This window comes from Mus caroli, chromosome 12 (assembly GCF_900094665.2).
Source record: "Mus caroli chromosome 12, CAROLI_EIJ_v1.1, whole genome shotgun sequence".
In the NCBI taxonomy this organism is placed as follows: Eukaryota; Metazoa; Chordata; class Mammalia; order Rodentia; family Muridae; genus Mus; species Mus caroli.
In genome coordinates this window covers 37,136,437-37,153,880 of record NC_034581.1, presented here as the reverse complement: position 1 = coordinate 37,153,880, position 17,444 = coordinate 37,136,437, and the positions used below count along the sequence as shown (strand labels likewise).

Sequence of the window (17,444 nt, the reverse complement as noted above, 5' to 3'; positions counted from 1 at the left end):
TGGCATCTTTAACATCTTTGAGTCTCCAAGGCAATTTCAATGTTACAGCTTCTTGTTTCAGTGTCTGGGATTCCACTTTATCTTTTGGACTCCTCCTAAGGGCTGGCATCACTTTTCAGCTCTACCCTCTGTAGCACTCTAAGCTCAGGTTGATCCACTCCACTATGGCTGCTGCTCTTGGTGATCATCCCATGGTACTGACATCTCCAATACACTGGGGTGTTCCACTCCAACTAGGTTTCACCAATAGACTCTCATAGGTTCTCTTTCAAGGTGCCAAGCCTCAAATCTTTTGCATGACCCCTTCAGTCCTGGGCCATCAGCTACAGCTGAGGCTATATGGTCTCCAATGGCCTTCCATGACCCCTCAGAGTGCCAAGCCTCAGCTGTTCTTCATGACACCTTCATGCCTTCAAAACCAGTACCACCTGGGTGACTCTTACACATTACCAAGTCCAGCTGCAGCACAAGGTACAACCTTGGCTATCTCTGGAACACAGCTTCTTTGTGCTCCCAGAAAACTACTCCCAGATTTCAACTCTGATGCTGGTCTCTTCTTAATCATTGCTAATGTCTTAGCTCCAGCTAACCAGCATCAATTGTCCCAGTAGTTCCTTCCATTCTTAACTCTAGAGTCAGAGCCACATGGCTGAAGCTGCCAAGTTCTGNTGCTTACAGGATCTAGAACATGATTCCCTTGTTAACACTGGCTTTATGTTTTCTAAATCCTTCACTGCCTAAGCTTGGCTATCCTGGTTCTTGCTCTGTAGATTGACCTTGAATGCCGAGATCAGCATGAATGTCTCATGGGATTAAGGGTGTGTACCACCAAGCCTGGATCTAATTAAACTGGGTAGAATCTTGCCCCAAGGTCCCACTCCCTTAATCTGTCATCTCCTAGAACACAAGATTTTGCTCCATTTCACTTCCTGGTACTCCTTTAATACTCAAACCATATATTTTATATTTTGCCTTTCTAAGCTTGCTATGCTTGTTCAAACTTCTTTTTGTGAGACTTAACCAGAGAACAAAGTCTCTGCTGGGCTTTTTTGAAATTTCCTTTGTCAATGCAATTAATGCAATTAATCCAAGTCTCTTCACCTTAGCCTCAGGCAGACTTTTCAAACAAGGGTAAAAAGTAGCCACATTCTTCACCAAAATACCACAAAACCAGTGTTTATGCCACATACTGAAATTCTTCTCCTTTGAAATCTCTTAGGCCAGGTCAACACAGTTCAAATTACTCCCAGCAACAAAGTCTTCCATATCCCTACTAGGATGACCCATTAAGTCCCATTTAAAGCATTCCACTGAGTTCCAAATCCAAAGTCCAAAAATCCACATTCTTTCAAATAAAAGCATGGTCAGGCCTATCACAGCAATACCCGACTCCCAGTACCAACTTCTGTCTTAGTTAGGGTTTTACTTCCGTGAACAGACACCATGACCAAGGCAAGTCTTAGAAAAAACACAACATTTAATTGGGGCTGGCTTACAGGTTCAGAGGTTCAGTCCATTATCATCAAGGTAAGAGCATGGCAGTATCCAGGCAGGCATGGCACAGGAGNAGCTGAGAGTTCTATGTCTTCATCCAAAGGCTGCTAGTGGAAGACTGACTTCCAGGCAACTAGGGTGAGGATCTTATACCCACACCCACAGTGACACACCCATTCCAACCAGGTCACACCTATTCCAACAAGGCCACACCTTCAGATGGTGCCACTCCCTGGTCCAAAGATATACAAACCATCACACACACCTTGGTGGTGGTGGTGTTCAGGAGCAGAGCAGATGGCAGTCCTTTGTTCATCCTAGCCTGATGCCTGGCTTGGTGGCCAAAGCTGTCTTATGCCTAGGACTCATGAAAACCAAATCAAATTAAATCAATTCCAGGCAATGCAACGTGGAAGGAGGAAGACAGACAGAGACTTGTGGACTGCTGTGCCACCCCAGACCTGCCCTACAGTGAGTGCACAGCACAGGCAGGCCATAGGAAACACCATCTTGCCACCATTCCATGGATTGATGGAAGATATCACCCAGAGGCCCACCAGCCGGGTGGCCAGCCTGCAGTTTGAGTATGAGTATGGGAGAGAAGAAGCAGTGGAGTAGCTTAAGCATTATGATGATAGCTGGAACTGTAGACTTGAGGGTGGAGCAGATTAGCCTGTTGGGAGTGGCCAGCCCTGCCACCTAGAGCCCTGGTGCAGTCCTAGCTTGAGCTGCTGCTGCGACACATGTCTGGGTCCCTGACTACATACAGTAGCAGGGGTGGGTGTTGACATCCATGGCCCATATTACCACTAGGGAAGATGGGGATGACCCTGTTTTTGGCAGCCAGTAGGGACCATGTGGATGTCCAGGGGCTGTGCATAATAGGCCCCACTGTCACTGGATAAAGCACTCTGAAGAACTAACACTATTTCTCTCTCTTGCCAGCAGCAGCACTTGGGACAGTGGGCCCTACCACCCACCCAAGCAGCACAGTGGAGCTGGGGCTGATGGCAGGGGTGTGGGTGAGCTTGCCCTGAGAATGAGAGTATGGGAGAGCTGACCCCACCACTCATCTATTATGGTGTGGCATAGGCACAGAGGTAATACCTTTCCCATCCTCCATCTGGCCACCTTCAGCAGTTGGGAAAGCTATCCACCCGGTCATGAGCTCAGGAGAGTGGGCCCTGCCCCTTGCCTGGACAGTACAGCAAAGGTGATCCTGCTGGCAGGGGCCCAGGTAAGCCAGCCCAAAAGTCGAGATCTCACAGGTGGTGTGGGTGAGCTGGGGAATGCCTTGCCCCCTTGGCTCCTCATCAGCTGCAGCAGTCTAGAAAGCTGGCTCCCGGGGTCACGAGAGTGGGAGAGCTGGCTCTGCACCTTGCCAACTAGCTATAGCCCTTGGGAGAGTGAGCCCTGAACCTTGCATGAGCAGTGCTCTAGAGCTAGCCCTGGTAGGGGGGCACTGGTGAGCCAGCCCTGGAGGTGTAAGTGAGGGAAAGCTGGTCTTGCCACTTCTTTGCAGTGAGATGGCCAAGGGATGCCCTACACTCCCTTGCCTCTTGCCACCTGAGGCAGTCAGGCGAGGTAATCTCGGGGTCATAAGAGTAGGAGAGCAGGCCTGCAACTCACCTAGGCAGCACAGTAGATCTGGCCTTGGTGGAGGTGGTGCAGATGAGCAGGCCCTGATGTCTGCAGTGAGTTGGCATGTAGACGTGGGTGGGTGTAGGGATGATGTCCTCTTCTCTCCCACCTCCACAACTGGAGTAGCCTGTGTTTGTGTTTTATTTTGGGGCAAGGGTTGCGGGGGCGGGGGGGAGGTTACAAGGGTGAAGTACAGCTATGAGGGCATGAGCTACATGATGTGAGATTCACGAAGAATCAACAAAAACATTTTGTTTTTTAAAGAGAAGAAAAAGAAAAACCCAGATGGAATAAAAATGTTAACAATGTGGAAATTCAAACAAAGCTAGACGAATCTTAAGGTCAATGTAGACTAGAGTACGTGCAGGGGACAATTCATGGGGACTCAGTGTGTAAAGTGAGTGCGACTGACTTCCACCACCAAACTTGTCTGTGGAGGAAGCAGATCGGAAGGGCTGATATAAGAGCAAAGGGAAATGTTCTCTTCTCTGTTTGGTGTCGCTTAAGATGGGGTATCTGAGCTTATTTAGATGCTGAGGGAAAAGTCAGTAGAGCTGGGTGGGATGATTATGGAACAAATGAGGATTGATGATGTAGCAAACTGAAAAGACACGAGGGACTCCGAGTACCGATTTTGATGAGAGGAGAGACAGTGAGCAAGAGAGTGAACAGTGGGAAATCTAGGAGGATGGAGCTGAACGTTTAATGACATTCTTATTTGCTGGTCTTTAATTTCTTGTCATATATAATGGAAGGTCATCAATAACAATGGATTTAAAGAGTTCCAAGAAATACTCTTTTTTTATGTGAGTGGTAAATTCTTTGATACTATATTCTTTGAGATTAACATTTTTTATCATCAACTATGAAAGCACAAAAGACTATATAAATCATTTTGACATGATCCTGAAATTCATTACCCAAGCTGTTTTTCTCCAAGAGATTTGTTTTTGTCCTTCCTGTTTATTATTATTATTATTATTATTATTATTATTATTATTATTATATACAGAGAACTCAGTTGAGGGAAGTCCAGCTGGCAATGGTCACCTACAGGTACCTAAAAGGCCTGGACCCTGGCTTGGAGTCTTGTTATTTCATTATTGTTTCTTAGAAATGATTTCACATCAGATAACTTAATGATCTATCCCCACTAGAGTCTTTTAGAAAAGGGCTCTGCTTTGCTCCAAATCTTTATCACCAAGTGAGATGGAGACATTAAAAGTTACAAGTTTGGTAATATAAAAGATGATATGATTATGACATAAAAATATACTGTGGTTTAAAAAAAAGTAGTCCAAGTAAACAAAAGGAATTTTAAAAGGAACGAATCTGCAGTCTCAAATCCATTGCCAGGAAAGTATATGCTCCTATGGTATAGGAAGAGACAGAAAGGGGTTATTTGAGGTACTGGATACAAACATTTATTGTAAAACTATTCAATACAAAAAGTAAGGTGTTGGTACGAGCAATCAGTCCATTGGAATAGAACCATGGAAATTAATCCATTCAAATATGGAACTATGATGTCATAGTCTCCTCAAACCCTTGGGGAATGTGTTCTAAGATTTTCAGAGCATCACCATACCCCTTTCATAACCAAAATACAAGATAATAATAACCCTTTGCATATCATATTTTCTTCTATTCATTCATACTTATGATAAAGTTGAAGTTGTAAACTAGCTCCAATAATATACCAACAATGATAACTAATAATGTGGTCAGAAGTGGTAGCACAGGCCTGTAACTCAGGATGCTGATGTAGGAGGAGGGCCATGAGTTCAAGAACAGTTTGGCCTATATAGCAAGTGCTGGACATATTCAGGGCTACATGTGATCCTGCTGCAAACCAAAGAAAAACTATTAACAAACTAGAGTGATTATAATATGCCATAACAGAAGATATATGACTTTGGTCTCTGGCAGCAGAACAGAATTGTGTGGCACTCATCCCTCTTCTTGGTATAATAATATACTGTCCCTGGGTTGGAAGGAAGTGAGGTGACTAGAGTGGGCACTATGACAGCATTTGACTACTACATATGGGCTATTTGCATACTAGCACCACAACATTCCGATATGGCTCCTGAGGGAGCAACAGGCCGGTTTTCTAGGGTAGGTATCCTAAACTAAGGGAAGCCTCACTTTCTGAGCCGGTGGATGAGGACAGCACATTACTTAGAATCATGCAATAATGTAACATTGCTTCTTCTGGATGCTTTTCATGTAATATTTTCCACAACGGTTGACTGGGTAAATGAAGGTCCATCAAACATCTCCGTGGATAAGGAGAACTATTGCCTCCAACTGAACTGGCCCTAAACACGAACAATGTAGAGTGCAATGTAGAGTCATCAGGGTTTCCAGGGTTGGAGAGATTGCTCAGTTGGGAAAGTGTGAAGACTCAAGTCTGGATCCCCAGGAGCCACACAAATGGCAGGAGAGCATGACAGACACTTGCAATCCTAACACGCAGAAGTGGGACCAGAAAGTGACAAATTAGTTGCTAGACCCACTGAGCTAAAGAGCAAAGGTTCAAGGGAGAGACCCTGTCTCAACAAACGGGGATGAGAGTAATGAGGGAAGATACTCAATGGTAACTTGTGGTTTCCCTAGGCATGTGCACACATGTGCACACACACAGAGACAAACACACATGTATGCATACATACCACACACATGTACAAATGTAAAAATCAAAGAGAAGGAGTGTTCAGTGAATGAAACAGATGGTTATCAAATACAACATGGAATTATATCTTCCACCATACACAAAAATCCAGGTGAATCAAATATTATACCATGAAGGGGGGATAGACTATCTTGAATACTACAGAGGAAAGGGGAACTCCCCCAAGATAGGAGAAGATTTCCTAAACAAACAAGATAAAACAAATCCCCCTGTGAACTACTGTGAAAAAGCCTTATAGATCTGACCACACTAAAATGAAAACCATAATCATCAAAAAGCATCCTAAAGAGACTGGAAAATACAAGTTACAAACTACCAGAAATATGGAATGCATTAACATGACATGTTAATATGTAGAATATGTAAATTAATCTCATAATCAATATGAAAAAGAATTTTCAACTAAATAGGAAGAGGCTTAGAGGCACCTCACAGGGAAGATGTAAGAACAACCAATAACTGAACAAAACGATGCTTAGCCTCATTAGTAATGAAACAAAAACAAATTAATATCACAGTAAGGTACCATTTTATTCCCATTAGATTGAAAAAACCAATTAGTTTTACAATATTAAGCACAGTGAGAAAGTGGAACTACAGGCTTCTTAGCCATTGCTGCTGAGAGTACAGAGCGTCAAAATGACAGTGGAAAACAAACTGATATTTTTCAGTAAAGATGAACACCTGTAGGCTGCGTGACTTTTTCGATACATATTTCAGAAATTTTTAGACTTGTATGCAAGGAGCAGGTGCCAGAGTCTTCACGACAAATTTTTAGGGCACCCCACTAGAGACAACACAAAATCCATGCTGTCGAGGATGTGAATAAATGATGCCTTGACAAGGAATAAACTATAGCAATATCCGGGATTGTGGGTCAACATTTAAAACAATGTGGAGTGAAGAAGATAACCTCGAGTAAATGATAAGAAGCATGACTCCGTTATATGGATTTAGAATACAATAATGTATGTCACATACATGCCACATATATGCTACGCTGTGATGGAAACAAAATTGCTAATAGTAGAGAGAGTTGGTGCTGTCAGTAAATGACACACAATTGACAACAAGGGTATTAGAAACGTTCTGTTTCACCAAAGAGGACAGGGAAGACCAACAGAGTCAAACCACCTGGACCCTTGAGAGCTCCCAGACACTGAGCCACCAATCAAAGAGCATACTCAATCTGGACTTAGGCTCTCACACATGTAGCAGATGAGCAGCTTGGTCTTCATGAGGGTCCCCCACCAACTGGAGCGGGGGTTGCCCCTGAACCTGTTGCCTGCCTGTGGATCCAGTTCCCCTAACTGGGCTGTCTTGTCTGGCCTCAGAGGAAGAGGATGTACCTAGCCTAATAGAGCCTTGATGTACCAGGGTGGGTTGATACCCAGTGGGGGCCTCCACCCTCTCAGAGGAGAAGGGGAGAGGGAACGTGGGGAGAGGCAGTGTGAGGTGGGTACTGGGAGGAAAAAGGCAGGGGCTTCAGTCAGGATACAAAATGAATGAATGAATGAATGAATGAATGGAAAATAAAGATAGAAAAATAATACCAGAAAAGAAAAAGAAGGAGGGGGAGGAGGAGGAGCAAGAGGAGGAAGAAGAGGAAGAGGAGGAGACTAGTTAATGAAGAGTCCAGCATGCAACTGTTTATTTTGATTGTTGCATAATTTAACAAGTACATGCCATAGACATTTCAGTAGATGTGTTTCTTTCAGAGCTTATGTAGCCGTAAATAAAAAGTTTGCTTGTTGTCCTGGCTGGTTTTGTGTGTCAACTTAAAACAAGCTGGAGTTAATCACAGAGAAAGGGGCCTCCCTTGAGGAAATGGCTACATGAGATTCAGCTGTAAGGCATTTTCGTAATTAGTGATCAAGAGTGGAAGGGCCCATTTGTGGGTAGTGCCATCCCTGGGTTGGTAGTCCTGGGTTCTATGAGAAAGCAAGCTGAGCAAGCCAGGGGAAGCAAGCCAGTTAGCAGCACCCCTCCATGGTTTCTATATCAGCTCCTGCCTCCAGGTTCCTGCCCTGTCCTGGGTTCTTTTGGTGATGAACAGCAATGTAAAAGTATAAGCTGAATAAACCCTTTCTTCCCCAACTTGTTTCCTGGTCATGATGCTTTGTGTAGGAATAGAAACCCTGACTAAGACAAATTGGTACCAGCATAGTGGGGTATTACTGTGATAACCTGACCATGTTTTGGGGAGGATCGTGGAAGGACTTTGGAACAATGGCTAGAAGAGCCATTGAGTGTTAAGAGCTCTGTGGGATGTTCTGTAGGAGCTTGGAAGATAATGTTGACAACTGTGCAAACAATGGAGGCCTGGCTTGTGACATTTCAGAGGGAAGATTAAGAACTCTTATCAGGGCCGTTGCTATTTTGATTGTGAATATTCTGTGGTTTTGGTTAGCTGGGGATGAAGAATCAGCTGTGATTAACAAGATACCAGAACTTGCAATGCGAAAACTAAGCATTGCTGGGACATTTGATGCTGGTTAGCTGGAGCTAAGAAATTAGCAGTGATTAAAAAGAGACAAGTGTCACTAAGTTGAAATCTTCTGGGAAGTGTTTCCTGAGAGCACAGAGAAGCTGTGTGCCAGAGGCAGCCACAGTTGCACCTCAAGTTGGCAGCCAGGCTTGGAAGTGTATAAAAGTCACTCAGTTGGTACTGGTTTTGAAACATGAAAGGGTAGCAGCTGATGCCTGGCATTGTGAGAGGCCAGGAGAGGTCACTGGTGAAGGTGCAGCCTTAGTGGCAGTTGAAGGCCCAGGACTGAAGGGGTCATGCAGAGAAGCTGAGGCTTAGCACCATGAAGAGAGCCTATGACAGGTGGCTATTTGTGAAAGTGCAGTCCAGTTGCAGCAGAAGATAGCAGTGTTTTGGAGATGCCAGTACCATGAGATGACCACCAAGGACAGCAGCAGCAGTGGAGTGCCAGCTGCCGGAGCCTAGAAGACAAGGTGTGTGCTACAAAGGGCAGAGCTGGAGAAGCGACCCAAGCCTTGGAGGAGCCCAGAAGATCGTGAGTGGATCCCAGACATTGAATCAAACGGTTAGAGTTTGATGTGCTTTTTATTGTGACTATGCCCTGATAGTTTGCCCTCTTGAAGTAAGAAAGTATTTTAGTGGAGCCCACAGTTTAAGAGACTTTGAATTGTAAAAAGACTTTGAAATTCAAAGAAGATTGTATATTTTAAAGAGACTGAAATTTTAATGTATAAGAATTTGTAGATTGCGGGACTTTTAATGTTATTTAGATCTTGGAGATGAATAAGAAAATAAGGGTTGAGGCTTAATATTAATGTGTTTGTGTGTCAAGTTGACAAGGGGTCAGTTGTTTTGGAAGATTTTGTGTGTCAACTTAAAACAAGCTGGAGTTAATTGCAGAGAAAGGGGCCTCCCTTGAGGAAATGCCTACATGAAATCCAGCTGTAAGGCATTTTCTCAATTAGTAATCAAAGGTGGGAGGGCCCTTGTGGGTAGTGCCATCCCTGGGCTGGTAGTCCTGGGTTCTATAAGAAAGCAAACTGAGCATGCCAGGGGGAGCAATCCAGTAAGCAGCACCCCTCCATGGTTTCTGTATCAACCCCTGCCTCCAGGTTCCTGCCCTGGGTGAGTTCCAGGCCTGACTTCCTTTGGTGCTGAACAGCAATGTGGAAGAGTAAGGTGAGTAACTCTTTCCTCCCCAACTTGCTTCCTGGTCATGATGCTCTGTGCAGGAATAGAAATCCTGACAAAGACACTTGTACATGGAGGATATAGCTCATAATTTTAAAAAGTCAGAATTCGTGCTATTTGTCTTTGCAGTGGCTGGATTATTTGTTAGCCATAATCTCTTCAAGTTTCACCTATTTTGTAATGTATGACAGAAGTTCCTTTCTTTCTGTAGCTTAGCAATATTTCACCATATATACATATGACAGCACATGACTCATTTATATGAGGTAACTGAAGTAAAATTACTAAACAGAATACAGAGGAAAGGAGAGATGCAGAGAATTTCAGCCATGAGAGATTAATTTCTAGGTATGTGTGGAACAGCATTGTGCTTACTGTTTTTTTTTAATACTGAAAAAAATGTTTATTGTCATTTATTTTATTTAACAATTTAGGAAGTTCGCAGCCATTAGTCATTTCAGTGCAGTTTCAGGTGTGATTTGGAATTGAGGAATCTCAGTGGAGCTGTGAGGGTGGCGGACTTTGTAGGTAAAATACATGCACACTTTCCATAGCACATGTGGAAGGATCGCTCTAAAATTGACTTCGTTGGGGTTTCATTCTCTGCAAACTGACCTGGGCCACTCAACATGGCCATTATTGTTCTTGATGTTATAACATGTTCTTTGTACAATGAATTCATGACCATCAGAAGATATTATATTAACTTGACATACCTGGCAGTCGATTATGTTCTTATAAATTCTACTTGATCCCAGGGGAACTTTAGTAGTTTCACCCATGGGTTCTGGGGCACAAGAAGGAATTACTTCTGTTGAGTCACGGCTGCTTTCTGCCCATTGTGTTTATTGTTAATGCTATACTGTACATATTATTGAAGTTTTTGACAGGGTAGATTTCGTGTTGTTTTAGCATAATAAAAACAAAGAGTCAATAAAATCAGCTTTTGAAGAAAGGGTAAGAGAGGCCAGTGAGATGACTCCATAGGTAAAGGCGCTTGCTGCCCAGGTTAGATCACTCTCTGGGTCCCATGTTGTGGAAGGAGACATATCCCTGACAGTTGTCTTTTGATCTCTCCATGAATGTTAAGGCATGTATACCCACTTGTGCATACACACAGTAAACGGGTACAATTTAAACAATAGCTTTAAACAAACAAAAAAAAAATGACTAGGTTATGGTAAGAAAGTCTCGACTTCAGATCCCTGCAAGTGATCCTCTTTCTCTAGCATGCTCTGTTATAAGTGCCGGTGAGCACACTGTGGCAGAGAATGGCAGCTGGAGCCTGTTTCAGTAGTGAGTCCTCACCTGTAGGATGTTAAGTGAAGTGTTTAGTCTGAGGTACATCAGGTGAGACTCTTCTCAAACACATGAAGAGCTGTCTCTAGAGTGGGAGGGCTAAGGTAGCAAGAATGCCACACCCACTCCACCAAGGTCACGCCTCCTAATAGTGTCCATGGGGGCCAATTACATTCAAACTACCATGTACCTGTAACAGAAACAAAACAAGGGAATTTATCTTACCGTTCACCCAGCTATTTTACAAAATTAAGGGCTATAAGCAGAGTCAGTACTGGGAAAGCGATCAGCTACTTGCAACTGCTTTTCACCTCTTTGTTTCTGAAATTTTTTTGTATTTTTGTATGATCTTTTTATGTTCTTCATGTGTATGAATACGTGGAACATGAGGATGCTGGAGAACTTCAGGTATCTTCCTAAATGGCTCTTCATCTTTTTTTTTTTTAAATTATTCATTGATTGGGTTGGTGGAATTGTGCACACTTGTCAAAGTGAGCCTGTAAGAGTGGCTCTTAGAGTCAATTTTCTCCTTCTATCATACCAGTGACTGAATTTGGGTTGGCAGCCTTGGCAATAAGCACCTTTCCCTGCTGACTATCTATATGGCATCTCTACTTCATAATTATTATTATTACTATTATTTTTATTACTATTATTATTATTAGGGGGTGAGACACGGTTTCTCTTTGGCCTTAAACTCAGCTACCTGCCTCTGTCCAGCTGAGGGCTAGGATTAAAGGTGTGCACCATCATTGCCTGATTCCACATTACTACTTGAGTTAGGGTCTCTTGGTAAACCTAGAATTTACTGATTGGCTAGACTAGTGGGCCAGCAAGCCCCAGAAAATCCTTCTGTCTCTACTGGGATCATAGGTATGCCATGGGGCCCAGCCTTTTATCTAGGTGCTGAGGTTCTAAACTTGGGTGCTTACACTTGTACAATAAACACTTTATGAACAGAACTGTCTCCACAGCCTTTAAATTTTTCTTTTAGATTTAGTTTATGCATGAGTGTTTTGCTCATACATATGTCAGTGCATCACATACCTTGCCTACCTGGGGCCTGTGGAGGTCAATATACCATATTGCATCCCCTGGAACTGGACAGATTGTTTTCAAATCAACCAGGAGTCCTCTGCAAGAGCTGTAAGACCCCCTTTCGGGGACCCCCACTCTAGTCTCAGGAGAGAGAGCGCACCCAAAGAAACATGAGAATCCTTCTTGCTGCAAACACATGAGGCAGTTTAATGGCGGAGCTCTGGGTCAAAACGTATCTCACACAGGAGACAGTGGATTTGACCCCGAGGCTCGAAAACTAGGGGGTTTTATGGGGTAAAGGGATTAGGGGTGGGGAATTCAGCATAGCGACACACTATTGGCTTATTCAGACATCAGCAGAAAAATTACATGTCAGCAAAAGAATATGTGCAGGTCAGGGTGTCAGGGTTCTATGAGTTGGATGTTTATCAATGCTAGCAGAGTATCTGGTTTAAACTGCATCAAAGGGCAATGGGCAGAGGGAGGTGCTGGGCCAGATGGTTGTTGACTTAGTTCAGATAGCCCTGTTATGTCCTCACATTCCTCTTTATCTTTATGGTCAAGCTGTTCCCAGGAATGCTTTAACGACAGGGCATGCCTGGGTTTGTTTTTCTTTGTTCTCAGCCCCAGGAAGCCTCTAGGCTCACAAACAACCAGCAATTTCTGAGTACTTTATATGACTTACAGGTCTTGAAATTTCATCTTTCTTTCAGAGCAACAAGTGTTCTTAAATATACTGAGCCATCTCTCCAGCTTAGGCTGGGGAAAGGAGGTCCAGTAACAGGCTCTAATTGGAATCCAGCTCAAGGGAAGGCTCCAAGGCATGACACTATTACTGATGTTATGGTATGCTTATAGACAGGATCATAGCATGGCTGCTCTCTGAGAGGCCCAACAAGCAGCTTAAAGAGACAGATGCAGATACTTGCACCCAACCAATGGACAGAAGCCAGGAACCACTGTGGTTAAATTAGGGGCCAGCAGTCTCAACTAACCTGGATCCCTGAGATCTCTTAGACACTGAGCTACCAACCAGGCAGCATACACCAGCTGATATGAGGCCCCAAATGCATATACAGCAGAGACTGGTCTGGTCTCAGTGAGAAAAAAATGCATCCAATCCTTAAGAGACTTGAGGCCCCAGGGAGTGGGGAGATCTGGTAGGGTGGGGGCTGGGGGTGGTGGTGAAGACATCCTCTTGGAGATGGGGGAGTAGGTATGAGATGGAGATCAGTCAGAGGGCAGACTGGGAGGGGGATAATGACTGGACTGTAAAAAAAAATTAAAGTATTATATATATATATATATATGTTCATAAAGCTGAGTGGTGGTGGCATACACCTTTAATCCCAGCACTTGGGAAGCAGAGGCAGGCAAATTTCTGAGTTTGAGGCCAGCCTGGTCAACAGAGTGAGTTTCAGGACAGCCAGGGCTACACAGAGAAACCCTGTCTCGAAAACAAAACAAAACAAAAGAAAGTAAAAAATGTGTAGCTCAGGCTGGCCTCCAACAAATGATCTTTTTGCCTTTGCTTCTTCAGCGCATTCTACGACTGTGCGCAAGCACAACCAGCTCTTCCCACATTCTTAAGGAGCCTGTGGGCTCATTCTTTTCTCAGCTGCCTCTTTCTTTAAAACAAACAAAACTTCACTTGTAGTGCCAGGCTCATGGGTGAAGAGTCTTGATAGGCTGAGATTATATCAGCGGTCCATGCCCACTCTGCTTGGTCAGGGGCTAATGGTTGAAATGTGAAGTAGGGTTTGTGTAGATAGACCTTGGAGGAATGGAGCAGTAAATGGATTTGGCAAAGACCCTTAATGCTGTCAAACAAATATTTAATTCAAAGCATTGAAAGAGGGCTAAATATAGTGGTGCATAGAGCACACAGCTCAGAGACATGGCATTAATGTTAGTTGAATTATTGTCTCTCTCCTTTCTAAATCTCAATAGTTTTTTTTTAAGTTATTATTTATTTTTTAAAGATTTATTTATTTATTTATTTGTTTATGTATTATAAATACACTGCAGCTATTTTCAGACACACCAGAAGAGGGCATCTGATCTCATTACAGATGGTTGTGAGCCACTGTGTAGTTGCTGGGATTTGAATTCAGGACTTTTGGCAGAGCAGTCAGTGCTCTTATCTGCTGAGCCATCTCTCCGGCCTGTGGGATAAAAAGTAGGGTCCCGAGTCTGGCCTACAGTATGCCACAGAAGAGCTGAGAACTGAGTGTGGGGCTGGCAGGTAGACTCTGGCCCAGGGCTGAATGGAAAAGAACAGGGAAAGAGCTCTAGCAGATTCCTGCGATAACAAGAGTCCTTGGTTTGGGTTGGAGGAAGCTGTGGCTGGAAATGCAAAGAGGTCTCTGGGCGGGAGTTTAGACACATGGGTGGGAGGTTAGACACAAGGCTCTCTAAGGGAAGACCTGCTCCATTGCTCCAGCATGGTGGGTGGATGAGAAGAGGCAGTCTATGGTTTTAAGGAGTTTATTGTAGAAAGGCAGAGAGGGAGAGAGTAGAGATGTAGAGGCCAGATGAGGGGAGAAGGGAGGGGGAGCAGGAGGGCAAGAGGTGAGAGTAAGAAAAAGAGGGTAAGAGAGGGGAGAGAAGGAGGAGGGGGCAAACAGACCCTTTTATAGTGGGCCTGGCCTACCTGAGTGTTTCCAGGTAACTGTGGGGGTGGAGTCCAGACAGAATACCAAGAGCTTGGGCCATTGCCTCCATGACTGATGGTCATACACTTGGGGGGTGGGGAGCAGGGCAGGGAGGAGACTTTGGAAGGCTGCAGCTGTGACAGGGGCCCAGGAGGCATGGCCAAACATCTGCCATTCCTTAGGGTTACCACAGTTCAAGTTCTGTGCTCAACCAGGGACCAGGCTGTCTGTGCACAGCTCACTGCCTCACACCAGCCCTTGTTTTATATATTTATTTATTTATTTATTTATTTATTTATTTATTTATTTATTTTTGGTTTTGTTTTTTTTTAAACTGAAAATTATATCTTTACTCCTTTGTTATTGTAAAAGATAATATTTTAAAGAACTCTGCAGACCCTGAAAAATATAAATTGTAGCTATAGTTGAGCGAGGCAGCGATTGCAGGCACCTATTGCTAGAGTCCCTTGGGACACCTGGCTTCCGTCTTCCGCTACAATTACTTTGGTCTCCTCTATTAACCTGCCTTACCTTTATAGGTTGGTTTAGTTTCTGGGAGTCTTAGTGAGGGTTTCTATTGCTGCAAGAAAGCACCGTGCCCAAAAGCAAGCTGGGGAGGAGGAAAGGGTTTATTTGGCTTACGCTTCCACATCACTGTTCATCACTGAAAAATGTCAGTACAAGAACTCAGAGCAGAGACCTAGAGAGTCAGAAGAAGTGAAAGACCAGAAAAAATTCAGACTCCCTAGCACCAAGAATATAGGTTGGCTGGTTCAGTGACACTGTTCCAGGAACTGGCCGACCAGAAAAGTTAGATTAAAATCCGGAGAACAATCTTGAGAAGCAGGGAGTTTCCCCTTGTGATTTTTAGTACCCCCTTGTGATTTTTCACTGGTATTTTTGGCATTTTCCAATAACACCCTTCCTACCCCCTTGGGTTGTGTTTTTTTCCTTTAAATACCCCCTTTCCCAGCTACTCGGGGCGGAACTCTTCTACCCCTGCGTGGGATACGAGTTGACCCCAGCGTGCTGGTTCTTGTCAATAAACCTTGTGCAATTGCAGCAAGGACGGTATCTCATGAGTTCTTGGGGGGTCGAGTCATCCTGAGACTCGAGTGAGGGTCTTCCAGAAGCAGAGGTCATGATGAGGTGCTGCCTACTGGCTTGCTCAGCCTACTTTCTTATAGAACCCAGGACCACTAGCCCAGTGAAGGCACCACCCACAATGGGCTGGACCGTCTCACAGCAATCACTCATTCAAATGGCCTTCTGCTTGCCCTCAACCTTATCTAATGGAGGCATTTTCTCAGTTGAGGCTCACATTTCTCAATCAACTAGCCAGCATACTGGGTAATATAGATATGCAGCCTGCCTTCGTCACTAATCGAGCCTTAATACAACAAAATGGCCTATTTAAAAAAAAATGGCTTTTTTCCTTTTGTAAAGGGTAAAATCAGCTGTGTCTTAAGTATGGCCAAATACGCTTACGCTGTCCTTCCAGACTCTCAGTCACATCAGCCACCAGCTGACAAGCCATTGATTGCATCTGTACAATTGTTTTGCTTTTTCAGCTGTTGTAATGACAAGATTGGCCAACAGTGCGCTTATAAGTCACATCTTATTTACTCGTTATTCTATAGATAAACAGTGATGACCTAGAAAATGTTAATTCAGCTGAATTAGACACAGTCCTTGCTCTGCTCCTTAGGAGGTGTAGCTCTGCTTACACAAAGTACACTAACTCATAATTGAAAATGGAAGCCCACGTGTTGGCTGGTAGGCCTTCAACCTATTGGAAATACTGGAAAAAGAAAGCCAGGCAGGTGGCCCACATCTCAAATCCCATCTCTTGAGAGTCACAACCAGGCAGATCTCTATGAGTTCAATGCCACTGTGGACTACACAGTGAGTTCCAGGCCAGGCATAGTTATAACGTGACTCAGTCTCTCTCTCAATTAAAACTTGAATAAATTAAAATATAGATTACAGACATATCTGCAGGGCACAGGAGAGTTTTGTAATTCTTTGCTCTTATGTGTAATTCTTAATGTGATAAAAATAAGTGGCATTTTCCTAGGCAGTTTAAGCATATACTATTATGTATGCATTAATCGTATCAGTATGTTCTATATTCGTGTTAACCAAGCTAAGTGGCACATTAACATTGCTATGCAGCCACCACTACTGTCTGTCCCCAGAGCTTTATCATCTCCAAGGCAGTTCTCCATGTTTAAGTGCCCATTTACAACTGTTTTTGTATCACCATTGTTAGAAATGAGGTATATTTCTTAGGAGTTTCCCTGATAATTTCTACTACTTCTTTTAGTGCCATGAAAAGAAAAGGGGGAGTGGGTGGGGACACTTTCAGAATGGCAGTATCTTCAAGAATCCCACATAACAGTAAGGCAATAAAAATTTTAAAGCTAAACTAAACTCAACACAGTACCCGCTCAGCATTTGTAAAGACTCTCCCAGAGGGCTCTGTCTGCTCACAACAATGAAGCCATGGGGATGTTTGCACAGATGCTTGCCTTCTGCGTAGGTCACATTTCCTGCACAGTTTAACTGTCATTAAAAGTTTTGCTTTTACTGTTGTGGTTAATGCAGAAACATGCTTGTAGCACTGTGAGTTTTGAGGGTGTTATGTGATTGCAGCAAGAAGGCCCCTGGAGCTGGGCTGCCAGGACCAAATCCTAAGAGAAGTCTGAGGTGCTCCACTTGTTCATACCCCACTTCTTTGTAAAACAGGACAGACAGATATGGTTTAAATACAATCTCCCTCAAAAGTGTATACATTATAGCCTTGCTGCTAGGGTGTGGGAACTGGAGAAGAGTGTGGGTGAAGAGGGTAGAAAATCCTATGGTCCCTGGGGATGCACCATTAAGGGGACTCTGGTCCCATACTCCCTGAGTCGATCTCTCTTTGCTTCATGGATTGTGATGG

At 43.8% G+C, this 17,444-nt stretch overlaps 1 pseudogene; it reads right to left on the bottom strand.

Annotated features, from left to right (window-relative positions):
- Nucleotides 1-9,931: 9,931 nt before the first annotated feature.
- On the bottom strand, nucleotides 9,932-10,291 carry LOC110307337 (annotated as a pseudogene).
- Between the last annotated feature and the right edge of the window lie 7,153 nt (nucleotides 10,292-17,444).